General features: G+C 44.7%; 1 protein-coding gene across 1 annotated transcript in view; it reads right to left on the bottom strand.

Moving 5' to 3' along the window:
* Positions 1-15,804, bottom strand: part of chn2 (chimerin 2) — a 401,316-nt gene that overhangs the window by 282,661 nt on the left and 102,851 nt on the right.

The raw sequence follows: 15,804 nt of genomic DNA on the forward strand, positions 1-15,804 counted from the left end.
AGGATACCGGCATCTTTCACCTCCTGCACACCCGGCCATCTATCTTTATCTTAAAAACATTTAATGAAGGAGCCTCAACTGCTTCACTGGGCAAGGAATTCCATAGATTCACAACCCTTTGGGTGAAGAAGTTCCTCCTAAACTCAGTCCTAAATCTACTTCCCCTTATTTTGAGGCTATGCCCCCTCGTTCTGCCAGTGGAAACAATCTGCCTGCATCTATCCTATCTATTCCCTTCATAATTTTATATGTTTCTATAAGATTCCCCCTCATCCTTCTAAATTCCAACATGTACAGTCCCAGTCTACTCAACCTCGCCTCGTAATCCAACCCCTTCAGCTCTGGGTTTAACCTAGTGAATCTCCTCTGCACACACACCAGTGCCTGTACGTCCTTTCTCAAGTAAGGAGACCAAAACGGAACACAATACTCCAGGTGTGGCCTCACTAACACCTTTTACAATTGCAGCATAACCTCCCTAGTCTTAAACTCCATCCCTCTAGCAATGAAGGGCAAAATTCCATTCGCCTTCTTAATCACCTGTTGCACCTGTAAACAAACTTTTTACGACTCATGCACTAGCACACCCAGGTCTCTCTGCACAGCAGCATGTTTTAATATTTTATCATTTAAATAATAATCCCTTTTGCTGTTATTCCTACCAAAATGGATAACCTCACATTTGTCAACATTGTATTCCGTCTGCCAGACCCTAGCCCATTCACTTAGCCTATCCAAATCCCTCTGCAGACTTCTAGTATCCTCTGCACTTTTTGCTTTACCACTCATCTTAGTGTCGTCTGCAAACTTGGACACATTGCTCTTGCTCCCCAACTCCAAATCATCTGTGTAAATTGTGAACAATTGTGGGCCCAACACTGATCCCTGAGGGACACCACTAGCTACTGATTGCCAACCAGAGAAACACCCATTAATCCCCACTCTTTGCTTTCTATTAATTAATCAATCCTCTATCCATGCTACTACTTTCCCCTTAATGCCATGCATCTTTATCTTATGCAGCAACCTTTTGTGTGGCACCTTGTCAAAAGCTTTCTGGAAATCTAGATATACCACATCCATTGGCTCCCCGTTATCTACCGCACTGGTAATGTCCTCAAAAAATTCCACTAAATTAGTTAGGCACAACCTGCCCTTTATGAACCTATGCTACGTCTGCCCAATGGGACAATTTCCATCCAGGTGCCTCGCTATTTCTTCCTTGATGATAGATAGCAGCATCTTCCCTACTACCGAAGTTAAGCTCACTGGCCTATAATTACCCACTTTCTGCCTTATTCCTTTTTTAAACAGTGTGTCACGTTTGCTAATTTCCACTCCGCCGGACCACCCTAGAGTCTAGTGAATTTTGGTAAATTATCACTAGTGCATTTGCAATTTCCCTAGCCATCTCTTTTAGCACTCTGGGATGCATTCCATCAGGGCCAGGAGACTTGTCTAACTTTCGCCCCATTAGCTTGCCCATCACTATCCCCTTAGTGATAATAATCCAGTCTGGTGTTTGTACATAACCTGCAAATTTTCCCTATTAGCCTCTTACTTGATCTGTTTCTTCCTTGGTTGCAGAGTCTTCCTTATGAGAGATTCTGGCCCGATTTATCGGGATCTTATTAACATTCTGCAGGTCGGACTGTTAAGTTACGGCTATTCCCAACTTAGTTCAATTCTATATACTTAAAAGCTCCTGAAGCCCAACTTAAAATTTTGAATTCCTTTATAATCTTATCTATCACAAATTTCTCAAATGTCGCAGATCCTCCCACTCTCCCACCAGGAAACCATCTGCCTAGCATTAAGAAAATGCCTGCTAGTTTATCTTCATAGTTCCAATCAAACATTGCTGGATCTGCTTTTACCCAATGGCAACCAGCTTTTAGTAGGAGAGACCGAACTAAACAATACCAGACCCTGGATGCATTATTTAGCTCATAAACGCAATTGTTCAGAATGCATAATTCCCCCCCCCTATATCTCCAGCTTCTTTCAGCAGCTTTAAGAATACTTCTCCTTGAAATTGATTCCCTTGAAAAAATGCTGTTTTGACATCAACAGATTTACATTTCCTAAAAAGCGTTTGGAATATCCTCAAACCTACTATTCCTGCTGTTGGACAGCCTACTCTTTCCTGGAGCCCAATTGTTCCCCAAATCCCCAAGCTACAAGTCTGGCCTTTGCTTTATATGTTCCATCGGGAAGTACTTTCTCTGTATATATATCTATCTATGGGACAACACTGGCTGTCCTGTGTCCGGCACCTCCATGTATATGCCAAACTCTCTACAATTGTCAAGTTCTTTTTGTTTTGCCTCCGTTACCAATGTACCATCTAACTTGTTAGCAACCATTAGAGCTTTTCTATCATATGGGCTCCTTCTTCGTCTGGCGCTCCTCACCAGTTCTTTGGTCCTTGATCTTGTCAAACTATGCCCCCTACTAGATCTCCTGTCCCAATCTAGACTAGAACAACCCAACTTGTCCCTCCTTTGACAAGTTTCCATTTCACAAGTTCTTCATCTTTTCCTTGGGTTGTGATCACCGTTAGGCCCACTGCCTTCACATACATTTCATTTCTTGGCTTTTCACATCTTCATTTCCTTCTGTCAATCCATGGATCTGGTATTCTATCCCTTGCCTAATGCATTATGTCAAATGTTGTATTTCCCTGCGGCCTTTCGTGCCCTTCCAACTGACAATATTCATTTCTTTACCCATCAGTCTGGCCTCAATAAAACTCGAGATGGATTTGTAGGTATAATATTATTTATTTTTAACCAACTTGCAAGTCTGACTCGCTTCATAATGAGCCTCAGAACACACAAGCTGTGTCTTCTGAAACCCTAGGAACCGAGTGAGGTTGGAGACAAAGAGATCTCTGCAAATACATTCAAATGGCATCAAGTTTCACATACAAGATTCCCAAAGGTCATCCTATACCCCTCCTGACCTGGCCATACATCCTGATTGGCTCACTTCGCATTCCTTAACCCAGGGTCTCTTGTTACCCAGCATCCTTTTCCCCTCCTCCACCAGACACCCCGCCCACTTTCCTTGCCATGCTTTCTGAAGTCCTTTATCTGTGAACTCACTACTATTAGACTAATCACATCCACATTACTGTAACTAATATTTGATCTAACTATTTTATATCACATTCGTTTGTTCAATTCCTCACAACTATGGTGGTTTCCTCGACTCACTAACCTTTTCTGGAATAAATGCCACACTAGTTCCAACTTTGGGTTGTTGATCTTTGTGATAAATGGTCTATCCTGATCTTCACTATCACTTGATCTACTTTCAGTTAGCCAGATATCTGCCACAATCTGTTGTTTGTACAGGTCCAGTATATGCATGTGCAAAGTGCATGGTGCAGCTTCAGTTTTGAACATCTGTAAAGGTTCCGTTAATGTATAAGCAGTGCCACTAAGCCATGTGGAATGCATTCGTAGTTTGATCACCATGTTGCAAGATTATTGTTTTGCCATCAATAACTATTGCTTACCCTGGATTTTTCCATTCTTTCTGTCTTCTCTTTCATAACATGCCATGTCCGTGGGCTTAAAATTCATTTCTGGCAACCTGATTCAGTACCTCAAAGCTCTCCTGATTTCTTCCTGAAACCTGTGTGTTAATACATGCTCTCCTCCCTACATGCATGGCAATCAAATGTCCTGCAAAAATTAAACTAATAGTAGTTACTTCTCGTGACGGGGGATAGTCCCACATTATTGAAGTTATCTTCAGAATCCTACCATAAACTAATTGATAGGGGCTGTAGCCCCCAACCATCTGTTTTTGAATGTGCCGCCCACGCTAGAGCAGTGGTCAATTTACAATTTGGTTAGTCAGCTGAACTTTTCCGAGCATTTTGATCGATCACAGCATGATTTCCCTCACGTATCTCACTGCTAATATGGACTTTCTGCTGCTGTATGCATTGCCACAATATTCAAATTTTCACACACCCCTGAATTCATCAATGGCAAATTCTCCTCCATTGCCCGTTAATAATTTAGCTGGTGCTTCCTGTTCTTATCAATCTATTCATTACCTTAATTACCTTCTCAATAATTACTTTGTCGTCTTTACAATAAATTACTGTTGTCAGACTAAATCTAATCGTTACATCTATAAAATGTAAAATAAAACTTTATTTTTCTTTATCCCATACTTTGAGGTCCATCACTAGGGGTTCATTAAAGTCTCTCACCCACATTCTCCCCTAATCTGCGTGGGTCTCACCCCCACAGCCCAAAAGATGTGCAGGGTTGGTGGACTGGCCCCGCTAAATTGCCCTTAGTTGGAAAAAAAAATGAATTATGTACTTTAAATTATTATTATTTTTTTTTTAAATGTCCCACACCAATGGGAGACTTACTACTGGTGGCAATAGGGTTCCCCTGTACTTTTTATAAATATCACATTTTTCACTAATATCCTCAACAGGTCTAGTGTATTCCTCATCCAGTACGCCATATCCTTTAACAAAATCTTCAATCTACGGCCAGAGCAATGTGCAAATTGTTGATGTAGCTTTGTAATAATTTGCTTCTTCGTTATTAAATCCCTAAACCCCAGCAGCCAATAATATCTGTAACAGTTTGTCCAGATGTCTCAACTGCGTAATTACAAGTCTACAGATCCCAAAAGACAATTGTTCTATTGTGCACCATGTCCAGCTTCATTTGAACCTTTTTCATTGAAGGCTCACTTAACAGTAAAGATATTTCTCTCAATACCACACCAGTACTGGTAAAGTGAATTATCCTTGCTATTTTACACAAATCCAATGTGTTACCATCACTGAACCTGAAACAAGTAGAACTGTCATATTCTTTGACTTTACTTCGGTGTTCCTTACTTAAAGAATCCATGTAACATTTTAGCCAGACCACTCCACATACCGTGGATGTACACCCACTACCTAGAAGTGCACAACTATACAAATCTGTGACAAGGATACTCATTACCGTTCTGAAGCTTCTGGTGGCAAATAAGATTCCTTCTTATTGGTCAGTGTCGTCCTCCTTAACGTCTGTACCTTTCATGTCATGTGATGTCTCAAAAACTGTTATACTTCAGTTTTGGGCAATTCAACACAATGATACTTAAGAGTCACAGTGTTGACCAACCCTCCATTGTTGCTGGGGCTCATCCTCTTCCCATAAGTGTCCAACTCTCGCCACCTGTTATAGCTCCCAAAAGGGTCTCTAGTCCTTCTACTTTTTGTTTGCAGTTCTTCTTTTGAACAGACGTTTGGTATATTTGAACGGTCTTGAAATGCGGAGAGCACGGTGTCCTCCATCTTTGGTGTCACTGTGAAAGAGCCCATTTGTGCCATAAAAACAGCTGGAAACGAATGCTTTCCCAGAATTTAATAGTTGGCATTGAATATGGGTAAGAGCAATATTGGATGAACTTTTCAGTCTTTCATTTTCATTTTTAGAACAAAAGTGATTCTAGGGCCCAACAACTGAAAGATTACCAGCCTCTTCAACAAAGCTGAGTATTTCCACAAGAAGGGAACAAGACTACATCTCTGGGTTTGCTATAATCTAACTTACTTGTTGGAGGATAGGACATTAATACACCCGTAACGATGATTCCTTTCACATATTTGCTATTTACCTTAACTCATCACTGGCGGCAGACTTTTCAAGCATCTGACGTATGGACTAAATGAATACAGTTATCGACAATCTCTCCATCCGAGTTACATATTGTATAGTTATGTTATCAAAGTTAAGAATATGTTTTCATTAGTGATGATGTCTCTTTCTCAAATGCACTCTTACTGTATGCTTCTCACAGTATTTACAAGACAACATCTCTGCTAACTTGCTTTCAAAGTTAACCAAGCAATTGAATGGGGAAAACACGCTTGTTCATGTTTCGTAGAAATTATAAGTTCTCCAGAATTGGTTTCCCCAAGAAATATTTTCTCATTGGAAAGACTATTCAGACAAACAGTATTTGCATAAACACTGTCAACGCCTAGTCTTATTCTAAACACAAGCTATGACGGCATGCTGCAGCTGCAGACTGCAACTAATACGGAGAATGAGTTTGAGAATTTGCATAAAGTCATCTAGGCAGAGAGCACATTGAAAAATACTGTCGGAGCCATTCTCAACGCAAACAGTATTTTTTAAGTAGCACAATTTTCTTGCATATCTATAACAATAATAGTTTTGTCTGCCACATTTTCTGATTGGTTGGTGGTTTGATTTGGTGAGCAAAGCCTGGTGCATATTCACCTGCTGGGCTAACACCCAATGAGGAAAGTTGAAGGAGTGAACCTCAGGAAGCATTTATAGTATGAAGTGAAATAGGTCAGCGAAACCCTAAGCTAGTCTCAATTTAATTTGATAGAAGGAGAGCTTGCAACTTGGGCCTCATTTACTAGGCATTGATCCAGCTCTTTCCACTCCCCTAACCCGTTATTGTTGCCCAGTGCTCCGGTTACTGGCCCCCAAAACTCCCCAGCCTTGCTTACTAGTCTGAGCACTTGGTCCCTCGATTGTATCAGTTACTAGTTGCTGACGATCATCGGGTTTGGGATGGGAGTTGACATGTGAGGGAAAGAGCAGCATGGAGAGATGGCGTGAGATGGGGAGGGGGAGACAATTTCAGAAGTGGAGTGGGAAAACACTGCATGGCATGGAAGCGAGAAAATTGCATGGAGGGCTAAGATGGCGTGGGAGTAAGGTTAAAAGGTACTGGGCTGGGAAGCAGACGGGGCGGGGGGGGGGGGGCGGGTGCAGAAAGAGATGGCACGGGGCGAGCAACAGCGGAGGGGGAAAGAGAGGGCCCGGGAGAGGAGGAGGGGGAGACCACCCAGGAGAGGGGGGGGGGGAAAGAGAGGGGGCGACGGCCCGGGAGAGGGGGAGGTGGAGACAGCCCGGGAGAGGGGGAGGCGGACACGGCTCGGAAGAGTGTGAGGGGGAGACGGTCTGGAACAGGAGGAGATGGCCCGGGGTAGACGGAGACGGCCCAGGAGAGGGGGAGATGGAGACGGCCCGGGGAAGACGGAGACGGCCCAGGAGAGGGGGAGATGGAGACGGCCCGGGGAAGATGGAGACGGCCCAGGAGAGGGGGAGATGGAGACGGCCCGGGGGAGACGGAGACGGCCCGGGAGAGGGGGAGAGGGAGATGGCCCGGGAGAGGAAGAGTGGGAGACGGCCCGGGAGAGGGTGAGGGGGACACAGCCTGGGAGAGGGGGAGGGGGAGGGGGGCGAGGGGCAGACGGTCCGGGAGAGGGGAAGGGAGAGGGAGGCGGCCCAGGGTGGAGAGGCAGGAGGGAGATGGCCTGGGGGAGGGGGAGACGGCACGCGTGGGGGAGGGGGAGGCGGCACGTGAGGGGGAGGGGGAGGTGGCACGCGATGGGGAGGGGGAGGCGGCACGCGAGGGGGAGGGGGAGGCGGCACGGGAGGGGGAGGCGGCACGCGAGGGGGAGGGGGAGGCGGCACGCGAGGGCGAGGGGGGAGGCGGCACGCGAGGGGGAGGGGGAGGCGGCACGCGAGGGGGAGGCGGCACGCGATGGGGAGGAGGCATGCGAGGGAAGGGGGAGGAGGCACGCGAGGGAGGGGGAGGCGGCACGCGAGGGGGAGGTGGCACGCGAGGGGGAGGGGGAGGCGGCACGCGAGGGGAGGGGGGTGGCGGCACGCGAGGGGAGGGGGAGGCGGCACGCGAGGGGGAGGGGGAGGCGGCACGCGAGAGGGAGGGGGAGGCGGCACGCGAGAGGGAGGGGGGAGGCGGCACGCGAGGGGGAGGGGGCATGTGAGGGGGGAGTGGGAGGCGGCACGCGAGGGGGTGGGGGAGACGGCACGCGAGGGGAGGGGGAGTCGGCACGCGAGGGAGAGGGGGAGGCGACACGCGAGGGGGAGGGGGAGGCGACACGCGACGGGGAGGGGGAGGCGGCACGCGAGGGAGGGGAGGCAGACGGCACGCGAGGGGGAGGCAGACGGCACGCGAGGGGGAGGCAGACGGCACGCGAGGGGGAGGCAGACGGCACGCGAGGGGAGGCAGACGGCACGCGAGGGGGAGGCAGACGGCATGCGAGGGGAGGCAGACGGCACGCAAGGGGAGGCAGACGGCACGGAATGGGTATGCAGCTTGGGAGTGTCAGTCAGTATGGAGGGAGCAGCATGGAAGGAGGCTGGGGCAGTGTGTAATATATGGATGTGGATGGAATGGCTTGAGAGGAGAAAGGGTTGGAAGTTATATGAGATGAATGAATGGAATGGCAATGGATTACAAGGAATGTAATGGGATGGATGGGATAACGTGGGATGTGGTTTTAAGTACGTACTGTTGCAGTACAGATCATATTTGCACCACAAATGTGTTGTGAGTCACTGCCAGTTTAGAAAGTAGCTGTGAAATAATCAAATTATTGAGACATGAGAGTGGGTGGAAAAGTCAAGTTGAGGCAAAACTTTATCCATGATTATTTTGAATGACAGAGCAAGCTTAAGCAGCTGCATGGTCTATTCCTTATTTCTATTTCCTATAATGCAACTAATCTATTTTCTAACAGTTGTAGTGGAATATTAAGAACCACCAAGATGGTGCCCAAAAGGATCTCAAAAACATATTTTGAGCAATTTAACTGATTCGGTCTATGCAAGAATTGATAATTGTGCTGACTCTCTATCTCCGATTCAAAGTTTCATAATTGATTATTTTCATTCGAGCTTGCTGTTTACTCATCGTTAGGAAAATGAAATGAAATGAAAATCACTTATTGTCACAAGTAGGTTTCAAATGAAGTTACTGTGAAAAGCCCCTAGTCGCCACATTCCGGCGCCTGTTCGGGGAAGCCGGTACGGGAACAGTTATTGTATTTTACCGGAGAGAAGGCAGCCATTTGGCTCACTATGCCTGCACTTGGTTCTCCAAAACAGTTATCTACTTAGTCCCATTTGTCTGTGATTTGAAATGTTTTGGTTATGTATTCAAGCAACACTATTGCCTGATGAAATGTGACATGATACCAGTGACATCAGCTGAGCCTTTGGCCGGCTTTTGGAGAGTTCACCATCTTACCCTATAACATCTCTTAATAAACCCTGCATTATATTTTTACAAACTTAAAGCAGGCACCTCTGCTTCCTTTTACCTTTGCAGCAACAACAAATATATAACAGAAGAGAAATCTGTCGATGAGGATTTGGGATAAAAATCCATCGTCAACACTCAAACTGAAAATCATCAACAAATTTGAGGCGGGTAAAAAAAAAAAAAATTCTGATTGTAGAGAGGCTTCGCAAGTCAATTGATCAATTGCAGCCACCGCTAGTGTGAATTAAGCTTTTAGACAATGAATCAGGACACAACTGAGAGTTACTGGAGCACATCTTTTAAACAAAAGAATCAAAGTTTCAGGTGTACTTCCTGCTTGTAGTGGGTAGAGGCTGTGGAGACCGCACATGTGGCACTGTGAACGGGTTGTGGAAACGGGAACCTAGAAGGCTGCCGACTCTGCATCCTACTGCTTGGAAACCGATAGTCCAGGCAAAGAAAGAATACAGTTTTCTGTGGGCTTAGAGATCGCTTGCTTCCAATAAATAAACGGAACGGAGAAAGGCTGAAGAAGCACAGATCGGGGAATCGGAATTTAAAAAATGGCAGGAAAAAGCAACGCCATGGACAGGTTTGACAAGAAATATTGAGACATGGAATTCTTACGAGGAAATGTTCCAATTGTATCTTGTAGCAAATCAGACACCAGAAAACCTGCATGATGCCACTTTTCTCAGCTCAGTTGGGTGAAAAACATCCATGTTGTTACAAAACACAGCTCAGCCAGCTAAACCAGCTTAATGAAAATCTTGGAACATCATTTCTGTCCCCGTCTGCTGCTAATAGCTGAAAGATTACGTTTCCATCGTTGACATTGGAGTAAGGAGAATAAATGCAAAAATTGTGGTGAAGTAGGCCATATCGCCATGGCATTTTGGTCATGCCAACCTTCATTAGCACAATAGAAGTGTACCAGTAAAAACACAGCCAAGTCTGCTGGTGGACTTCCAGTGGCGTGATATGAGGAGACGATACACACAAGGTGGCTCCCGCTGGAAACCTGACCATTTTACCCTTTTTCTCCAGTGCCACGGATCTTTAACTTACCGGGACTAAACTTGAAATTAACTCTGTCAAGTTCCTGTCAACGAATTGACCTGAATTTTGACGGCAGACCCAGACTCTGAAGCCTCCCACGGATCAACTTGAGGTAAGATGGCGACGACAGTTTCTTCTCTCGCCACTCCACAATGGCCAAAACACTCAACTAAATCTTAGAGGTTGAGCTCAAGAAATATCGATACTGCTTAAAATGGCCCCCATTCGTTAAGTTCCGGTGATTACCAGTCAGACCATCAACGCACAAGGAGCCGTAATGCATTGTCTGACCAGAGCGATAGGAACACCTCCTTAGAGCTCAACCTTGCCTCTATATATATATATATATAAAGGATATGTATAAAGGATAATAAGGCATTAACATCCAAGCTGAACAACCTGGACATCATATCCGGAAGGCAAAACGTTTTTGTGGGGTTATCGGAGGGGATCGAAGGCCGCACCCCTACTCAGTATTTTTCAGACCTGTTCCACAATATGGTGGGTGAGAACGCACTTCCATCCCCCTCAGAATTAGACCGGGCCCATCGTTCACTTCGGCTCAAGCCTTGCTCTGGTGATCCTCCTCATGCAATAATCGCAAGGTTTCACAGCTTTATGGAGAAGGAGTTGGTGTTTCAATGGGCAAGAGAGCATCGAGATTTTACACAGGAAGGCCACTCGAATAGATTATGCCAGGATACAAGTGCAGACATAGCCAAGAAAAGGACTGCCTTTAACATAGTGAAACCTTCCCTGTATAAGAATGGAGTCAGTTTTGGGATGATTTATCAAGCCCACCTTTGTTTAACATTCCGTGAAAAAGACAATTTCTTTGATTCGCCAGGAGATGCAGGCTCCTTTGTCCAGAAGCACAATTTGGGCACCGTTTAATCTGGTCAATGGCTTATTTTGTGGGCACTTTTCATGTCTGGTGTTTGGGTGTATTCTTGACGACTTTGGTTATATCCAAGGGATTTCTACTGTTCGTTCCTTACATTAACCTATTTTCTTTCTTTTCATTCTTACCATCTGACATAACTTTCAGTTGCCCTTGTGGCGCTCTAAGTTAAATAAGTTTTTACTCTCAGTTGGGAGTCTGCCTGCTAACAAGATTCATTAGTTAACGGGAATGATATTAAAGGGTCTTCTGCAGTTCATAATAGTTTTTAAAATGAGCTTAGGGTTTGTGTTGTTTTCTGTTATCTGTTGGTTTTAGGTTAAATTATTGTTTGCCACCATTCTATTTGCTTTTGGGTGTGGTTATGCTTGATTTGGATGGTGTATTTGGGTTGGAGAGGGGGGGGTTGGGGTGGGTTTTAGTTTTCTGACGGTATCTGCTGGTCGCTCTTTGTTGAGTCACCTGACTTGGTTCGGTGGCCATCTTGAGTGGATCTTCTTGCTTTGTCTTCTCAGTGCCCTTTGTTTAACACCATCCTTCCTCGGCAATGGCAGACTCCAATTTCAGGGATGGTAGGAGGCCTCCAATCTGACTGATTGCCTGGAACATTAGGGGTTTGATTGGCCCTCTAGAATAACTAAGAGCATTCGCGCATCTTAAGAGCCTAATTTCGGATTTGTTTTGTTGCAAGAAACCCATTCATTGTTATAACCTAGTTATAATGGCAGGGACATGGCAATTTTAATCAACAAAAGAGTTAAATTTTCCACATCCCTGTTTGTGGCTGACCCAAATGTCCGATATAAAATAGCATGCAGCTCCCTATTAGTTCTGGTCAACATCTATGCCCCTAATTAGGATGATACGGATTTCATCAAGTCTTTGTTATCTTACCTCCACAACCTCGACATAAACCATCTAATTTTAGGAGGCGACCTGAACTGTGTTCTGGACCCAAAATTGGATCACTCGAAACACAAATCATTTGTCCCAACAAGGGTGGCCAGGGCTTTGTCTTCCTTCTTGGCTCAGAAGGAGGGGTAGATCCATGGCATATTTTACATCTGATTCACAGGGGCTTCTCCTTTTACTCTCTCATGTTCACCATGTGTATTCTCGCATTGATTTTTTCATTCTAGATAGGGCTCTCCTCCCATCGGTAGTGACAGCTGAGTACTCAGCAATTGTCATCTCCGACCACACCCCACACTTGGTTAATCTGTTGCTGGAGTCCGGCCCCACCCAACGTCCAACCTGATACTACGTTGCTGGTCAATAAAAAAATGTTGTATGTGCCTGTCCACCTCTGTTGATGATTCCATTAAATTAAATGGGTCCGACTCCAGAAGATATAGACTCGATGGGCCGAAGGCCTCTTCGGGCAGCATGGTAGTACAGTAGTTAGCACTGTTGCTCAACAGTGCCAGGGTCCCAGGTTCGATCCCCGCTTCGGCCACTGTCTGTGTGGAGTCTGCACGTTCTCCCGGTGTCTGCGTGGGTTTCCTCCAGGTGCTCAGGTTTCCTCCCACAAGTCCCGAAAGACGTGCTGTTAGGTGAATTGGACATTCTGAATTCTCCCTCTGTGTACCCGAACGAGCGCCGGAATGTGGCGACTAGGGGCTTTTCACAGAAACTTCATTGCAGTGTTAATGTAAGCCTACTTGTGACAATAATAATAATTATTCGGGCAATTGGGACTAGCTTAGTGGTAAAAACTGGGCGGCATGGACAAGTTGGGCCGAAGGGCCTGTTTTCATGCTGTAAACCTCTATGACTATTATGATTACGCACTGTAGTATTCTGTGGTAATAATCTGCTATGTGAGACCTTGTCGACAGCCTTCTGAAAGTCTAAATGAACCACATCCACCAGTTCTCCATGATCAACTCTACAATTCATTTTCGAAGAATTCTAGTAGTTTTGCCAAGCATGATTTCCCTTTTATAATCCATGACTCACCCAATCTATATGCAGATTAAAGTCACTCATGATCATAGATTTAGCACAGGGCTAAATAGCTGGCTTTGAAAGCAGACCAAGGCAGACCAGCACGGTTCAATTCCCGTACCAGCCTCCCCGGACAGGCGCCGGAACGTGGCGACTAGGGGCTTTTCACAGCAACTTCATTTGAAGCCTACTTGTGACAATAAGCGATTTTCATTTCATTTCATTACATGGGAGACTTATAAGGAAGGCAAATGCACATGGGATACTGGGTAACTTGATAAGGTGGATTTAAAATTGGCTTAGCTGTAGGAGATAGAGGGTGATGACAGACGACTGCTTTAGTGACTGGAAGCCAGTGATGTACCACAGGGATGTGTGCTGGACCCCCTATTAAATGACATAGGTGACTATGTGGGGGGTAGGATCAGCAGATTTATGATGACACAGATTGAGTTCTTGGGTTACTGGAAGTTATAAGTGGGATGGTCAAATGGGCAGATAAGTGGCATATAGAATTTAACTTTGAAAGAGTGATTTGACAAGGAAGTATTCAATGAACGGCATGAAAGGGACCTTGGCGTGATTGTCCATGGATCTCTGAAGGCGGGAGAGCAGGTTAATAGGGTGTGAAAAAAATCACATAGGACACTTGCTTTTATCAATTGAGACATCCATTATAAAAGCAGGGAGGTCATGTTGCCGTTATATAGAAGTTTGGAGGGGCCACAACTGGAGTACTGTGTGCAATTCTGGTTGCCACATAATAGGAAAGATGTGATTAAACTGGAGGGGGTACAGAGGAGATTCACCAGCATGTTGTCTGGGATGGAACATTTAGGTTAAGAAGAGAGGTTGGATAGCTTGGGTTGTTATGCGCTGAAGCAGAGAAGACGGAGTGATAACCTGATCGAGGTGTATAAGATCATGAGGGGCATGGACAGGGTAGATAGGGATTTGTTTCCCTTAGTTGATGGCTCAGTTATGAGGGGACACAAGTTCAAAGTAAGTGGCAGGATATTTAGGGAGGATCTGCAGAAAAATGTTTTACCCAGAGGATGCGGACGATCTGGAATGCATTGCCTGAGGGTGGTAGAGGCGGATTGCCTCACATCCTTTAAAAAGTATCTGATGGGGCTGGTTTAGCACACGGCTAAATCACTGGCTTTTAAAGCAGACCAAGGCAGGCCAGCAGCATGGTTCAATTCCCGTACCAGCCTCCCCGAACAGGCGCCGGAATGTGGCGACTCGGGGCTTTCCACAGTAACTTCATTTGAAGCCTATTTGTGACAATAAGTGATTTTCATTTCATTTCATTTCATGAGTACTTGGCACATCATAACATTCAAGGCTATGGGACAAGTGCTGGCAAATGGAATTAGTGAGGTAGGTCAGGTATCTTTCATGCGTCGGTGCAGACTCGATGGGCCGAAGGGCCTCTTCTGCAATGTATTTTTCTGCGATTCTGGTTGTGAGATTCTGTGAATGTTGAAGCGGTCATCTTCTGGTTGTGACATTAAACCATCTGCCTGCTCAGGTGATATGATAAATGCCCTGGCACTATTTTGAAGAGGAGGTGGAAACTATACCTGGTGACCTGGCCAATATTTATCCTTCAATCAACAAAATAGAAACAGATTATCTATTCATTATCACATTGCTGATTGTGAGAGTTTGCTGTGCATATATTGGTTACCAAATTTTGTACATTACAAAAATAACTTCAGAAGTATTTCACTGGCTGAAAAGCACACAGGCTTTCTGGTAGCCATGAAAAGCACTACATAAATGTAAGTTTTTCTTTCTCTTCATGTTTATACTGCAAAATTTGAGCCACAGAAGTTGTTTTGAAATGTCAAGCAAATTTTGGTTGGTGTATTTTTTTTCTAATAGTTTGAATTTGAAAACACCCCCTTCAGAGTTCACTGCTTTATGCAGTGTATGACATGGTTCTTGATTACACAATTGGCTTAATCAGCTTACAGGTTGCATTCACCACCAGTGGGGTGTTGTCCTTCAAATCATAAAACTAGTTGTGCATTGAGTGCGAAATCCACACCTTACCCATTCTTTCCACAAGCAGAGCAACTGAAAACTTACTCTGTGGAACTTTCCTCTCACGTCACATACATACCAACCACAGCCTCTTAAGTATACACAAGCAACTGAAACCTACACCAAAAGAATCTCTCCAGCCACAAAAAAAGAATGCAAGATATTTAAAGGCACTGTACAAGACAAATTACAAAACAGAAAGTAACAAAAGGACAAAGTGTAATGTTTTCTCAAATAAGAATACCACTGTGCGTCAAAGAAAATACCTTGCAGGCAGGAGGCCAATACAGAAGTAAGCTAGAATTGAGAAATGTTTGGCATGCACTTCTACACTGCAAAGCAATGACAAAACTCTTAATAGACTGAGACATGAATGCACTTATTCACTATTTGACAAAATCATTGTGTGATTATTCCAGAATGGAATACAAATAAATTCACCAATTTATGATCTTTTAAATTTTCCTACAGCCAAGAAAATATTGTTGTTTTACACTGTATTCTACACAATGGCCTGGTGCATTAAAGATGAAGAACAAAAGGACAGGCAAAGTCTGTAAAAACCCAGCGATATATTTAATAAACAATTGAGTTAGAGAAGGGCAACTAAAATACTGCACCCGAATTAGCAACATACCTTTTGTTAAAGACAAAATTGCAAAAACAGAGCCCACTGTGACTTACCAGTCTCCTGCGCAAAGTACAAAACAATTTTATAGAAACAGCACCACAGACCACATCAAATGGAGAAATAGCTATCT

Source organism: Scyliorhinus torazame, chromosome 6 (genome assembly GCF_047496885.1).
Source record: "Scyliorhinus torazame isolate Kashiwa2021f chromosome 6, sScyTor2.1, whole genome shotgun sequence".
NCBI lineage: Eukaryota > Metazoa > Chordata > Chondrichthyes > Carcharhiniformes > Scyliorhinidae > Scyliorhinus > Scyliorhinus torazame.